The 16,273-nt window shown below is 36.9% G+C and overlaps 1 protein-coding gene across 1 annotated transcript in view; it reads left to right on the top strand.

Moving 5' to 3' along the window:
- The first annotated feature begins 14,108 nt into the window (after positions 1-14,108).
- The window catches only part of LOC145242725 (monocarboxylate transporter 14-like), a 49,812-nt gene continuing 47,647 nt past the window's right edge, over positions 14,109-16,273 (top strand). The window contains exon 1 of the mRNA XM_080105868.1: positions 14,109-14,377. The gene's annotated coding sequence lies outside the window, so the exon portion shown is untranslated. The remainder of the gene's footprint in view (positions 14,378-16,273) is intronic.

The raw sequence follows: 16,273 nt of genomic DNA, 5'->3' as shown, positions 1-16,273 counted from the left end.
TTTTCTTGGGGTTGCTCAATATCCTCAGTATACAAGCTCTCTCCACCCGGGCAACACCGGGTATCCATGCTAGCCTATTAAATAAATCTCAAACGCCTGTGTGCATGTGTGTGTTCGTATGTCTGCAAAAAAAACTTCCGTCAGCTGCATCGTTATGGTATAGACCTGATATGATTAGAAAGAGCAATCTCTCAGACAAATAATATCGACAAACTAGAAAAAAATCCTAGATTATTTCGTGTAGAAATGTCGTTTTGTTTGAAGGGAGTCATATAAAAAATCTTGGTTTCGATATAGTTTGTTAATTGCACATGCGAGAATGCAGGTTTCCAATTTTCGCTTTTAAATAGATTCATTTGCAATGTAATGATATTGATGGCGTCTAATGGCTATCGGCCTTGTTCAAATTAGAGCACACTTACCCCTCCCCGTCCATTTATTCTATTTATTATTTCACGGTTGGAAAAACTCAATATGTATGTCTGTCTTCATTTATTGCTTACAAATTTTGCTTTCGGTTTCCGTTCTGACTGAAATCACTCAAGTCACATTTTTTTTTAAATAAAAAAAATCATATTTAAGCGGATTTGAAGACCAGAGAAACGCCACCTCTCGCTGTCACTTTTTTTTTTTTTTTTTTTTTTAATAAATTAAAGTATATGTAAGCGGTTTTTACGACCGGGCAATCACCAAAACAAAAATAATTCGCCTTCTCCCATGAGGATCGTGTTCACAAATATCCGGGAGATTAGAAGTAACTTAGATGTAGAGTCTTACTTCTAAGTGAACTCCTCAGAAATCTTAACATTAAGTGAAACAAATTAATTGGTACAGTTTACTCCACTTGAATAAATCACATTCCGACTTCTATTTGTTTTAAAAATACACTTATCATATAATAATTTCTTACGTGAATTAATTAAATGTATGTATAAATTATATTTACAGATTTAATGTTAATCATGCTATTATTATATAAGAATTATTTATATGGTCATTATAACTTAATAATTTTATCAAGAATTCTTCATAAGTTTTGGTTTCGGTTTCGATTATAAATGAAGGAACTCAAGTTATATATATATATATATATATATATATATATATATATATATATATATATATATATATATAATAAGTTTTAATTTCGGTTTCGATTCAAGCTAATGCATCCAAGTCATATCGTGTAAATCTAAATATTGCAATCAGACTAATGGTTGGCTTCAAAAATGTATATGTTGACTAATCTAATTTGCTGAACGTAAATATATACTAATTCTGCTTATATTTATTTTTAAATGCATTGCTCGTTTGCCATACATTACTTATTCCAATCTATATATCTATAAAAGTGAACGTGTCTGTGTGTGTGTCTGTGTGTGTGCCTGTGTACGCAATAACTCTGTCAATTTTTAGTCTACAGACTCGAAATTTGATATGCAGGGTACTGAGATTTGTGAAAATCTATGTGATCGGGTTTCGGCCAGAAATTTCGCTGTTAAGGGGTCAAATTTCAACGATTTGACCTTTGAGAACTCTACCAAACTCCTCCGACAATTTGGGGTCTAAACACTTGACATTTTAGATATAGGTTCCTTAGACATGGATTTAACTTAATAACTTGATTTTAGCCCAAAACAATACATATTAAGGGGGTATAATAAGGGTCAAAGTTAAAAAAAAAATTTACCGTTTTTTTTTGTTTTTGTTTTTTTTTTTTTGCTCAGCATACACCTCCAAACACCCGGGCAACGCCGGGCACCCATTGCTAGTTTATAAAATAAATTCATTCTATTACAATTAAAGATTCAATTCCCATCATTCTATTATTATATTTAGGTTATTTTCTTTTTTTAAGATCATACTAGCATGGGTGCCCGGCGTTGGAGGTGTATGCTGAGCAAAAAAAAAAAAAAAAAAAGTCAATTTTTTAACTTCGACCCCCTATTATGACCCCTTAACATTTATTGTTTTGGGACCAAATCAAGTTATTAATTTAGATCCATGTCCAAGGAACCTATATATAAAGTTTCAAGTGTTTAGACCCAAAATTGTTGGAGGAGTTTGGTAGAGTTCTGAAAGGTCAAATCGTTTAACTTTGACCCCTTAATCGCCAAATTTCTGGCCGATAACCGATCACATCGATTTTCCCAAATCTCAGTACCTGTATGTCAACTTTCGAATCTGTAGACTAAAAATTGACAGAGTTATTGCGTAGGGATATGTACACACACAGACAGATACACAGATACACAGACAGACAGATACACAGACACGTTCACTTTTATAGATATACTAGCATTTCGGCCCGGCGTTGCTCGGATGTTTGGAGGTGTATGCTGAGCAAAAACAAAACAAAAAAAGGATTCTTTTTTTAAAATTTGATCCCTATTATGACCCCTTAACATTTATTGTTTTGGGCTCAAATCAAGTTATTAAGTTAGATCCATGTCCAAGGAACCTATATCTAAAATTTCAAGTATTTAGACCCAAAATTGTCGGAGGAGTTTGGTAGAGTTCTGAAAGTTCAAATCGTTTAACTTTGACCTGTTTACAGCCAAATTTCTGGCCGAAAACCGATCACATCGATTTTCCCAAATCTCAGTACCCTGTATATCAAATTTCGAGTCTGTAGACTAAAAATTGACAAAGTTATTGCGTAGGAAAATGTACACTGACACACAAACACACAGACATACACACAGACAGACATACAGACACGTTCACTTTTATAGATATATAGATATATAAAATACATGCAATTTTATGTTTTAATTTTGATGTCGATTAAATCTAATTTCTGATCATGTTTTAACCCCATCTGCCTTCTAACATGGCGAATGCATCGATGTATTCATGCTTTCTAACATGCTTTCTTAGGTGGCGAATGCATCGGTGCATGTAACCCAGCAAAAATATTGCTGCAATTTATAAACGATGTGTCTGGAAATTTACGTACGAAAGAAAATAATAAATGGGTTAAATATAAACTTGTTTGTGATTGGTAAAATATAGTTGAAAAAAAAAAACTAATTTCATATAATGAAATCATAAATAAAACGAAAATTATTACTGAAAATGTATCATACATTTAGAAAAAAAAATTATAAGATATAATAAAACAATTATAAGGTTTAATAAACAAAACTATAAGGTATAACCAAAAAAATTATAAGGTATGATAAAAAAAAATTATAAAATATCGTAAAAAAATTATAAGGTATAATAAAAAAATTTCTGAAGTATAATAAAAAAAATTATAAGGTATAATAAAAAGATCATAAGGTATAATGAAAAATATAAGATATAATGAAAAAAATTATAAGGTATAATAAAAATATTTCTGAAGTATAATGAAAAAAATTATAAGGTATAATAAAAAAATTTCTGAAGTATAATAAAAAAAATTATAAGGTATAATTATAAAATAAGGAATAAAAGAACTATTAAAATTTTAGACTAAAGGGTTTGTTTGATGTGTCGTGGTGGAAAGTGATGAAAGTGATAATATGAAAGTGATAATGGAATATGAAGATCCATATGTGATGATATGATTGAAGCAAGGAAATCAGATTTAGTTTTGCTAAAAAAAAAAAAGAAACACAAGGGATTAATTATTGATTAATTATTGATTAATTATTGATGCAGTAGAACCAGACGATGTGAATGCGGAAAAGAAAAGTAGAAGGTCGAAAAGAGAGATAAAAAGATTATGCAAGTTGATTGAGGAGAGAATCAACTATGGGTAAAATCAGACTTGTTTCCACACAAAAGTTGATGCTATCAGCCGACCTAATACGAAACCTTCTAGATTAAGTTAATTTTTATTTTTGTTCTAATCCATAGTGACACTTTTTGAGTAGTCGGATTTTCTCCACATTAAAACCCGACCTTATGTGCAACTTTGCCCTCGAAGGGAGGCAGGTAAATAAGGACATTAACTTTTAGGGTCAAGATTAGACAATTTATTTTTGGTTAGTAAAAATCTTTTGTAAATTACAGCATTATATTGGAACAAAATCAACTTCGAAAGTTTATTTAACTTCATATGATAATTAGAACATTAATTTATACAAAATGCATAAAAATATGGGCTTCTCACCAAAAATCATGCATTGTTACTTTTTAGTCAGGCTTTATTTTTGATTAGTTCCGACAATAGATTGCGCTAAAGTGTCTCAAATAAAAATTTACCTTCTTACTAAAAAAACTGAAAATCGCCATTGTCAAAAAACTTGCGACTTGTATTCAGTATTGCAACTAACGAGTTGTGTTTAGTTTGTTTATTAAATCTTATGATTAAAACTAGCAGGCCGCCCGACGTTGCCCGGTTGTAAAATATGCATAAATATTATATTTCAATTAATGCAGCTTTCTTATTTATTATAAACACAAATTCTGCAGCTATTAAACGTAATGTTATATTCCTTAAAAAAGATGAAGAAAAAAGAAAACAGAAAGATTCACGCATGCGCATTTGTGAAACAGTTGACAAACAGATAAAAATTCGATTACCAACCCCCACGTACTAATTTTCCAATTTTGACCCCCTAGCGGCGCTTTTTTTTAGGATAAAAATGAATTAAAAGTTTTCCATATGTCTGAATACCCTATATACCAAATTTCAAGTCTGTAGATCAAAAATTCGTTGAGTTTATATATATATATATATATATATATACACACACATACACACAAACACATATCAATGCAATCAGGTGTCCGCTGGCAGAACCTGGGTTGAGTAGCAGAACACAAATCCAAATATATCCAGGTTTGGCTTCAGAAGGAGTGCTACAATTTTGTGCCCTTCTCTCACTGCCTCCCTTGTCCCACGACCTGAACCCACTGGACTACTTCGCTTGGTCATATGTCAAAAAAATCACCAACATGACCTCCCACAACATCAAAGCCAGCCTGATTGCCACCATCCGCCGAGTATTTGACAAGCTTCTGCCGACACTTGCAGAAAAGGCAGTCTGCCCATTCCGGACCCGGAGGCTGAAGGCGGATACATTGAATAGATATCAGCTCTACTACATAATCAAGATACCTGATTTGATATTTTCAATAAAAGTTTTAAAATAAAGCTGTAGTGTTGTTTTCTTTAGGACAACAATTTTATCATTCTACCCTGTACGATAACCATTAGGCCAGCTTGAGACATTCTTTAAAAAATGGTCTCAAACCTACTTATTTTTTACATAATTTATGTGTCATCCATGCATGTACATTCGTGAAACAGTTAGCAAACATAAACCGATGACATATCCCCCATCCGTACCGATTTTTCAATTTTTACCCCTTAGCAGTCTGTTTTTCCGGCTGAAAAAAGATTAAAGTTTTCCACATGTCTGAATATCTTATATACCAAATTTTAAGTCAAGATAAAAAAATCCATTGAGTATTTAGGTTGAGAATTGTCCTCACACACACACACACACACACACAAACACACACACACACACACACACACACACTCACACACACACACACACACACACACACACACACACTCACACACACACTCACACACACACACACACACACACACACACACACACACACTCACACACACACACACACACACATACACACACACACACACACACACACAGTATCACTTTTATAGATATACTAGATACATCTGCCAGATGAGCAAACAAGAGCCGGTGATAAATGTATTTGTTCGAACTCCACGGAACGGGTGCACGAGCATAGGACGATCTAAATCCAACCAATTGTACATGACACCAAGATCTGAGGCAGCTGATGGAAGACAAGGAAACCTGAGAGCGTCGTATTGGTCTGGGCAAGGAGTCCAAGAAAATAGATAGAACTAACATAGATTATAGCAGTGAAAATAGAAAAAAGTTAGGAGCCGTCGCATTTGAGTTTATATAGGCTAATTCGCCTGACCCCTAAAGAAGTTGTGTTTCGGTATAATTTTTTACCAATCCACACTCGTTATTATATTGTATGCATCTGAAGATTATATTGTTGGCATTGGTTTCCCCGATATTTTTCTAGTCAGAATTCTTTCTAGAAAGACATTAGAGATTACGGGAGGGACCACTTGAAGGTTGCCAACATCCTAAGTTAAAGTTACTTTTGTGAAAAAAATTGGATTCAAACTTATTACACCCAGGTTGTTAGTCCGTGTCATTAACCACTTGACCATCGTCACCTGCCACAACCACATTAACCAATCAATACCTAAGATATCCAAATAAAAGATGAATCAGACAACATACCAAATAAGAGGTGAACTTGGTCAATTTTTTTTTTATGAAGGAGTCACCACTTATCAAGGCTCGGAGATCACTCGAGGATAAGGGTTAATGATTGTACAGTAATCAATGGGGCAATATAGTAATTGTAAGTAGTAGAAATTTGATAAATTGGATTACTTAAGGGGACGGCTCATCAAGAACTTGTTTACATTGGACTTGAAGACAACCATATTGTAGTCAGCTGGAAATTAGGTAAACGGAAGAGAGTCCCACAGGCTTGCAGTTCTAAGAAAGAAGCTTTGTTCATGGAATCTATGTTTACGTTTAGGCACAGATAAAGAGTGGGGGGAATTATTGATACTGGTTTCAACTAGACTGGAGCTCAGACGAGCATTTGCCGTGAAAATAACAATAAAGCTGAGACCGACTCGCAATATCTCTTTTGTGGGAAAGAGGTTGCAGGGGAGAGAAAAGGGCATCCCTACTAAGCTATGAAGTCTATTTTGAACTCTATCAAGGCAGGATAAGCTCCTGCCCAATACTCGAATAACCTTTTTTATCTGACATAATACGGCGTCAAACTTTAAAGATATTTTCTCAATGGTGCAAACCCACGAGTACATCATCAAGTCATCGCGTTGACTTGAATCATCAATTGATGATGAAACAATATCCATGATGGTTTAATGACTAGGGCTAGGACAACAGCATATTCTTTTCATTGTTTTGACTCTCGAGTGTGTATCCGTTGATATCTTATATGCTTTTATATAGAGTGATGTGGTTTTCGGTTGATTAACTGTGTCTGTGTTGAATATATACTCGACAATCAAAACAATGAAAAGAATATGCTGTTGTCATAGCCCTATTTATGACTGATTGTATATATAACACACCAAATCTACATACAGTTCAGGCAACTCCAAAACATGGAACAGTTATGCCTTTTCATGATTTTTTTTTACTTAGAAGTCACCACTTATCAAGGCCCGTAGGCCACTCAAGGGTAAGTGTTAATTAAGGTAAGGTGGTAGTATAGTGTTTCGAAGCCTATTTTGAACTCTATCAAGGCTGGATAGTGCACACTGAACAGCTCCTGCCCAGATGTGGCAACAATACTCCATTTTAGGGCGTACCTGACTCTTATACATATTGAGGATTGTATCAGTAGTGAGATACCTATTGAAGCAGCAGAATGATTCAACCATTTTTCCAGTGATCTTGCCAACAGATTTGATGTATGTGTCCCATCTCAGATGAGTGAAGGTCAGTCCCAGAAGTTTGTCAAGACATTAAGCTTCCCCAAGATGAGAGCCTTTCATTTAAATTGGGACGTGATGGGGATTAGAGCGATTATGATGAAAAGAGAGAAGCTTGGTTTTTGATGCATTAAAATTAACCAGCCACCTTTTTCCCCATTGCATCACGTTCTTAAGATCAGAAAAGAGAGGATCAAAAAGATCTAGGTCATTGCTGGTCTTTGAAGTGTCGCCATAGATTGTGGTGTCGTCTGCATGAATGTCTACGAATGATTTAAGAATATGATTTGGGAGATCATTGAAGATCAGGAAGAGAGTTGAGCCTACAATGGAACTTTGAGGGACGCCAGCATTATATTATATACTGTGAGTTTTTGATTTCTACCTATCAGCATCTATTATAATCCTATCAGAAAGAAAGGATTTAATAATCGAGAAGACATTTCCAGCTATTCCATAGCTGGCGATCTTGTGAAGTAGACTTTTATGCAATACTCTATCAAAAGCTTTTGACATATCAAGAGTTATTGCTCTAGAAATGAGGCCCCTGTCGAGAGATTCACTAATCCTGTGTAATATATCAGTTAGCACATCAGTTGTAGATCTCGCAGAACAGAAACCAAATTGCACGTCACTGAACAGGGTTTTTTTTTTGCTGAGGTGGTTGGTTGACAACTTATGTTTGTCACAGGTTCCAGCAACTTACTCATGATGCACAGGAAACTGATTGGTTTGTACTGAGAAGATGGCCGATCTCCAGACTTTTTAAATACGTAGACTGATAAAGTTTTTCAGGGTGTTGGAAAGCATTTCTCCTTAAGGTAACGTTTAAACAGTGTTGTACGTATGAGAGCTAGCTCGAGTTGAAGATTTTTGAGCACTTTGACAGGAATGCCATTAGGGCCAGTTGCTTTACTGGAATCAAGATTTTTGATAAGCTTGGCAACGATATAGAAAAACGACTACTCTTATAAGCCATCAAATCTGTTGCCACGATCGGTGGAGAAATGGTTGAATCACTCTGCTGCTCCAGTATTATAAAGCCGAGGCATGCTCTAAGCTGGAGTACTGTTGCCATATTTGGGCAGGAGCTGCTCGGCGCACCCTATCCAGCCTTGAAGAGTAGTTCAAAACCGGCTCCAAAACGCTACACTATCACCATACATTCATTAGCCCTTATCCTCGAGTGGCCTGGATTCTATGCAGATTTGGTGTGTTACATATACATCATCTATATATATAAAAGCGAAAATGTGTGTGTGAGTGTGTGCATTTTTGTGTATATCCGCCAAAGGATTCTCAGGGGGGGTTACTATTTCTTCTAACTTTTTATATGCTATCTAGATCATAATATGTAACAATTACAAAACGACGTTGAAAAAGTCTTTTATTTCAGCGACTTTTATCTTCCAAAATTCGCGCTGTGAATTCGTTTTCTCTCTACTGCTCCTCCTCCTCCTCCTCCTCCTCCTCCTGCTACTGCTATGGCACGAGATTTGACCTAGAAAACCTGGGTTTATAAACACTTATTTTCTACTCATTTAAGGGTACTGTCTTCGCGGTGTCGTGTCATCAGGCTATTAACCTCAAAGCTTTGGGTTCGAGCCTACCTTCGTCCTAAAACTTTTTTGTTTTTGTTCGTATTTTTAATATTTAATCAGGGTTATTACTTTTAGTTTCCATCTACCCCCGCCAGAACACACACCTATTTTTTGCGTTCACTATTTTTTGTTGTTTGTTTTTTTTGTGTTTTTATTTTTCAGATTTTTTAAAAGAAGTTTTAACATCGTTCGTTTTTTTGCTTTGTTTTTTTCCATCATGTTCACGTTTTCTTTTTTTAGTTTTTGCTTTTACATCGTTCGTTTGCATCATGTTCGTTCGTTCGTTTGTTTTTTTATGATATTTAAACAGGGTTATTACTTTGCTTATTCTTTTGTGTTGATTTACCCACCCTCCAACACACACACCTCTAAACACCCGGACAACGCCGGGTACCCTCGCTAGTCTATATTTATAAAGGGCAAAATGTGAGTGTGTGTGTGTGTGTGTGTGTGTTTGTATGCCTCGCAAAAACTTTCGACAGACGTGTCGGAACGTGACGAAACTGGTATCATTTTAAAATTCAATCTTTCCGACGACAAATATCGAAAAATTTGGCCAAAAACATTCATTCTTTCACCCTCAAATGGCCAGTTTTCTACAAGGAGAGGTCGCTTTTTCACCAACATTTTCTCAAGCCATCGTCTCCTTCCGATTGACTAGACTTAATTTCAACATTTAAGACTTCTGGTTTTTAACTTTCTTTTTCTCCTTCGTATTACGACTTCGAGCTTTTAACACCTTTTTCCCCTCGGGCTGCCTACTGTTGTTTTGATTCTACTTCTTTGCTACTATCACTTTTTTTCCGGGGTTCCTTATTACATCATCTCAACACATCCGGGCAATGCCAAGTACCTCCGCTACCTCCGCTAGTCTATATATATGTGTGTGTGTGTGTGTGTGTGTGTGTGTGTGTGTGTGTGTGTGTGTGTGTGTGTGTGTGTGTTTGTATGTCCCGAAAAAATTTCTGACAGTCGTGTCAGTACGTGACGAAACCAGTATCATTTTAAACCTCGATCTTTTGGATGACAAATATAAAAAAATTGGCCCAAATCATTAATTCCTTCACTCTCAACTGGCCAGTTTTCTACAAGGAGGGGTCGCTTTTTTCGCCGAAATTTTTGCAAGTCATCACCTCCTTCTGATTGACTAGCCTTAATTTCAATGTTCGCAACTTGCCGGGTTTTTTTCATGGAGGCATCAGCTAAGACGTTACTTTTTTTTAACCTTTTTCTCCTTCGTGTTACGGGTTCGACTCTGCCTGCCTACTACCACATTTTTTTCTAACAACACCCGGGCTGCCTACCGTTCTTTTGATTCCTCTTTCCTTCCCCCCCCCACCCCCGCTACTACTATTTTTTTCGGAGTTCCTTACTACACCACCTACACACACCCAGGCAACACCAGCTACACACACCCAGGCAACACCAGGTACCCTCACTAGTTCCTCACAAAAGCCAGTGTGGGTTAGGCATATCAAGGAGATCTTATTTGGGCCAGGAATATTATGTGATCTTGGATATTTAGTCAGGGTTTACTTCCTCTGATAGGCTTATAAGAGTAATTGTTAATGGGTTGAATTTAGAAACTCATAGTATTAACGCTGGCGTTCCTCAAGGTTCCATCCATTCAGAAAGAAGATATTTATCAAATATTTACAATCATCTGCAAAATTATGTTGTTATTAGAATCAGATCATTAGTTTTGCCAATAAGTGCAATTGAAACTACTGCTACCCATGGAATAGCAGGATTTATAGTCCAAGCATAATCCTCTAGATCCGCCGCATTTTGTTCATGCACAGAAAGTGTTATTTCAAGAACTCTGCATATAGTCAGGATACTCCATTAACTGGAAAAGTTATTCCTTTCCCATTTCCATGTATAAATGGTCATCTGCCATTTATAGAGATGAGACAAAACGAAATGATTGCTTGTTCATATCACGCCGGATTCATCAAAATATATAGATGAGGAGAGAATGAGGTGGAGTTCCATTCTATTTTAATAAACAAACTTTATTTATCATTTTCGTTAGTAGCGTTTGTGGATGAGTACAATAGAGAAATGGGTTAGTTGGTTGAAGTGTTCTTGTGTGAAGATAGATTTAATATCATGCCGGCTGGTTGAAGAAGAGAATAGTTCAGTCCACACATGTTTATAGCTAGTAGTCGCCAGGGCAAAGGAAGCCGATTAACAGAGAAATAAAGGGTAAAGTTTTCAGAGTGTTGGAATGTTGTCGTGGTGAATGTGAGTTGTATCGACGAGAGTAAAGTTCGTGTGGGTACATCACGTGGAAATAAATGGTAGGTAGAAGAGAGCCATTGTTAGCTTCTAGTACTCACCTTCTGCGGCGGCTAAAGCCCCCCCCCCGACGATGTTTGCTCTTGGGAAGACCAGTGAGAAAGAGTATTAATGGTTTCAGATTTCGCCTTTTATATAGTCTGTCACGTGATAGTGAGCTAGCTTGTGATTGGACAAGCCAGGGAGAAAATGGATTTCAAATCTCGTCGAGAGAAGTAGATCCTTCCTGTGATGTAGCGGGTGTCAGCTGCTACACATTCTGTTATTATCAGTTTGTTGAGAAACAGCAGGGCAAGGTTTATTCTTCTCGATCCACTGTATTCTGTTTGTAATCCTTTCAAAATATCCTATTTGTCTATCTAGTAGTAAGTGCCAACTCGGGATGCACAAAGAATACAATTAAATTTTTCAAATAAATATATCAATAAATAAATACTACATTTGTGTAAGGCCCTGTAATATTGTGGTCGAGTAATGTCGGTGGAGGTTAAGTTAATTATCGGACACCATTGCCGTTTCGTTTTTCTGATTTTTATATTTAGAAGTTCACGTGGGTTTCGAGGCAGAATAAAAGCATTTATGAAACGGGCACGTCAAAGCAGAACGCTATAGTAACCTCTTCCATTATTCCTTGTAAATAAATTCATTTAAATATATTTCGCCTGTGTTTTTGCAATTTTTGTTACCAAACACAAAATTATAACATGTTTATATCTATGCATGGTTACACTATCACTTCCTGCCTTGACAGAGTACAAAATAGACTTCGTGGCTTAGTGGGGGGTGCCCTTTTCTCTACCCTGCAACCTCTCTCCCACAGAAGAGATGTTGCAAGCCTATCCTTGTTTTATCGTTATTTCCATGGCAGGTGCTCGTCTGAACTCCAATCTCTGGTCCCCCCTCGCCAATCTTTCACGAAAAACACCCGTCTAGCTGAATCCACTGTAAAAAATTTCCCCCACTCTATATCTGTGCCTAAATCAAAACGCAGATTCCATGAACAAAGGTTCTTTCTTAGAACTGCACGCCTGTGGAACGCTGTTCCGTTTGCCTGCTTCCCACCGGACTACAACTTGGATGTCTTCAAGTCCAACGTTAACAACTTCCTAATGAACCGCCCCCTAAAGTAAACACTTCATCAAATCTCCACACTAACGTAATGTACTTGCAATAACCCTTATCCCTGAGTGGCTTCCGGGCCTTGATAAGTGGTGATCACTGTGTAAAAAAAAAAAAAAAAAAACTTCAAGACGGTCATTTTTTTCTCTTCTTTTTTTAGTGTTGCATATTGCTGGTAGGCATGAAAGCCAGTCGAGAACACTCTTGAAACCCAACTTGGTAAGGAATTGATTAGGAAAAAACTTGAAAGCCTACTAGACACTATCCTCGAGTGTCTAAGGTCTCTCTGTACGGGAGTTTGTCAGAACAACCTGACACGAGGATAATTTTTTCCTACAAGTAAATCTTGACTAAATATGCAGACTCACATAGTATTCGTGGCCCAAATAAGATCTCCTTGGTATGTCTAACCGACATTGGTTTTTATGAGGAATGGTCTACCTTTTTTTACAAAGGGGGGGGTCACCACTTATCAAGGCCCGAAGGCCACTCGAGGATAAGAGTTAATGATTGTACAGTAGTCAATAGGACAATATAGTAATTGTTAGTAATGTAAATTTGGTAAATTGGATTACTTAAGGGGACAACTTATCAAGAACTTGTTTACGTTGGACTTGAAGACGACCCTATTGTAGACAGCTGAAAAGCAGGCAATCGGAAAAGAGTTCCATATGCGTGCGGTTCTAAGAAAGAAGTTTTGTACATGGAATCTACGTTTAGGTTTAGGAGCAGGTAAAGAGTGGGAGAAATTATTGATAGTAGTGTATTTCGTGAAAGTTTGGCACTGGGGACCATAGATTGGAGCTCAGACGAGCACTTGACATGAAAATAATGATAAAGCTGATACAGGCTCGCAACGTTTCTTCTCTGGCGAAAGAGGTTGCAGAGAAGAGAAAAGGGCATCTCCTACTAGGCTATAAAGTCTATTTTGAACTATGTCTTAAAGATATATTTAAAACTAGATGGACACCCGGCGTTGCCCGGTCGTACAATACGCTTAAACATGATATTTTAATTTATACAGATTGCGTATGTATTATTATTATAGAATCAATCCTCCACTAGGCTACGAAGTCGGTTTTGAACTCTGCCAACTCCAAGTGATATTCGCTCAAGTAACAGTACGAAGCTGGATACTCCCTCAGACTAGATAAATTCTTGTCGTGAAATCGAGTAAGACTAAGAGACCATAAGAAAGATATACTATAACATATTTAAACGGTCGAGTGAGGAGAGGAAAATTACGTTTTCAACTTTTTTTACAAACTCAGTGTTTTTGAAGTAAAGGAGAGCTTTATTCGAATATTTTAATATCTCATATATAAATCAAGTGTTAGTCTCAGGAAGGGAGACGCTTGATTTCTGAAAACTTCGACTGAAATGAGACAAAAGGTAAAAACGCTAACATATTAATTGACTTCTTGTTTGAGCAAAATATTGCACAATGTGTAAACTAAAAATGACTGAAGTGTCTAATGTCTTTCCACATGAATAAACATAGATTATGATTTCACACATGTCGTTGATGTATTTCAAAAAGTGGGTGGGTCAGTCTGACATTGTTTTATTTTCATAGTTAATTCGTTTGTAAAGAATTGAGATTTGTTTTTTGATCAGTAAAAGCACTTTCAATAGTTATTTCTAACCTTTTTATTTGTGAACAATGTCATTATTGCTAGCGGCTTACATAGACTTATTCGATTCTGTGATGCGTTTTTATGCTGGGTTTTCTGCAAGCTGATTCGCTAGCATGCTGAGTAATTGATTTCACCTCGTCTACGGTTGTCGACTACTTATTCGACTACATTACTGTTGGAATACTGGTCCTCGTTACATCCCAGAAAAAGAAGACGTTTGGAGGCTGGTCAGTACAATTTTTATCTAATCTGTTTCTTATGGCTCTTAGTTTCAACGGGAGATTGGTACAATCTTCCCAATTGAACTCTAACTTTTTTTTTTTTTAATTCAACTGAGAGCAATATTTACACTATTAAAACTATACTAGATGTAAACATCGCATTCTATTAAATATTTCATGCGATAGTTCCCGACAATATTGGCTTATTATCATTTGTTTTACTGTTACTTCTGTAATCTAATTCCATCTAGAAAGGTCATGCTATTAGGTTGGTGCGAAAATAATGGCGTTTGTTATCAGGTAGATAAAAAAAACGATATTATTTTTGCACCAACCTAATAATTTCTCTCCCTCTCTCTCCCGCCCTTCTTTTTTATTTATTACATTTTCACCCCAAACAGGGCACATTGCCACTTTGGTGGAGGGGGCTACTATCAAGGGCATAAGCTACTAGGTTACTATGTACGGAGTTGGGCAGTAAGATGCCGGTTCACGTTACACTTGAACTTCTGCATGTCAGGGACCTGGAAGGGAATTCCAAAGTCTAGCGGTTCTGGGGAAGAAAATGCTGGAGTAGAAAGCTCTCCTACATCTAGGGATCTCCACTGTGTAGAGGTGGGATTTAGCTGCTTGTCGGGTTTATCGAAGGTATTTATGTTGTGGGGGCACAAGCGCTTGCAACTCGTCAGAGCATTCACCATTAAAATATTTGTAGAACAAGCAAAAGGATGCATCATTTCGTCGGTGGGACAGAGGCTGAAGCTTAGATGCCAGTTCAGAACCCATCAGGTTGGCGACTCTCTTTTGTACCTTGTCTAGGAGCGAGAGACTAGTAGCAGATGCACCAGCCCAAATATGACAACAATATTCCATACATGGGCAAATGGTGGCCTTATAGAGGTACAGGATACATTCGGGCGTTAGTAGCTTTCTAGCACGGTAGAGAGAGCCTACCTTCTTCGCAGCGGTCCTGGCAATGCTCTCAATGTAATTGTTCCAACTCATGCTCCCTGTGAACGTTAGGCTGAGAAGTTTAAAAGAAGTACTTTCAGATAAAGAGTCGTTGGCCATTGCTATTGGTGGTAGAGAAGGCTTCTTGTAATTATTGAAGGAAACAAGTTTAGTCTTAGTAGCATTGAATGTGACCATCCATTTTTGTCCCGATTGCACTACAGATTGGAGGTCGTCCTCTAGTGTTTCTGTCATTTCCTTAGATATGAGTTCATTTGTTTTCCTGTCGTGCCTGTTATAGAGAGTGGTGTCATCAGCATATACACCTATCTCAGAGACTTTGTCGGGGAGATCCTTCCTCGCTCTCTCTCTTTCTTTCTCTCTCTCTCTCTCTCTCTCTCTCTCTCTCGCTCCTTCTCCTCTCTCTTCCTCTTTCTCTCTCTTTTTCCCATCTCTATGCTTTTCTCTCTCTCTTTCATTCTCTTTCTCTTCGTCCCTTTTTCTTTCTTTCTCTCTCTCTCTCTTTCTTTCTCTCCCTCCTCCTCTCTCTTCCCTCTTTCTCTTTCTTCTCTCTGTTCATTCTCTCTCTTTCTCTCTCTCTGTCTCTCCCCCCCTCTCTCTCTCTCTCTCTCTTTATCTTTTTCTATCTTTCCCCTATCCTTCTTTCTCTCTTCCCCTTTCTCTCTCTTTACTTCTCTCTTTCTTCCCCCTCTCTCTTGTTCTTTCTTTCTCCCCCTCTCTATCTCTTTTTCTCTCTTTCTTGCTCTCTTTCTCTCTCTCCCTTTTCCCTCTCTTTCTTTCTTTCTCTCCCTCTCCCCCTTTCTCTCTCTTTCTCTGTAACTGCAATATGAGCCAAAGTGTAATCATGTCAAATGGATCTTATTTTTGCTTTGGACGTTATTTTGAATATTTAGTTAAGATTTACTTTGTAGAATGACGTATTCTCATGTT

This window comes from Euprymna scolopes, chromosome 21, assembly GCF_053919585.1.
Source record: "Euprymna scolopes isolate OS-2025 chromosome 21, ASM5391958v1, whole genome shotgun sequence".
Classification (NCBI taxonomy): Eukaryota; Metazoa; Mollusca; class Cephalopoda; order Sepiida; family Sepiolidae; genus Euprymna; species Euprymna scolopes.
This window is presented reverse-complemented; position numbering and strand designations above follow the sequence as displayed.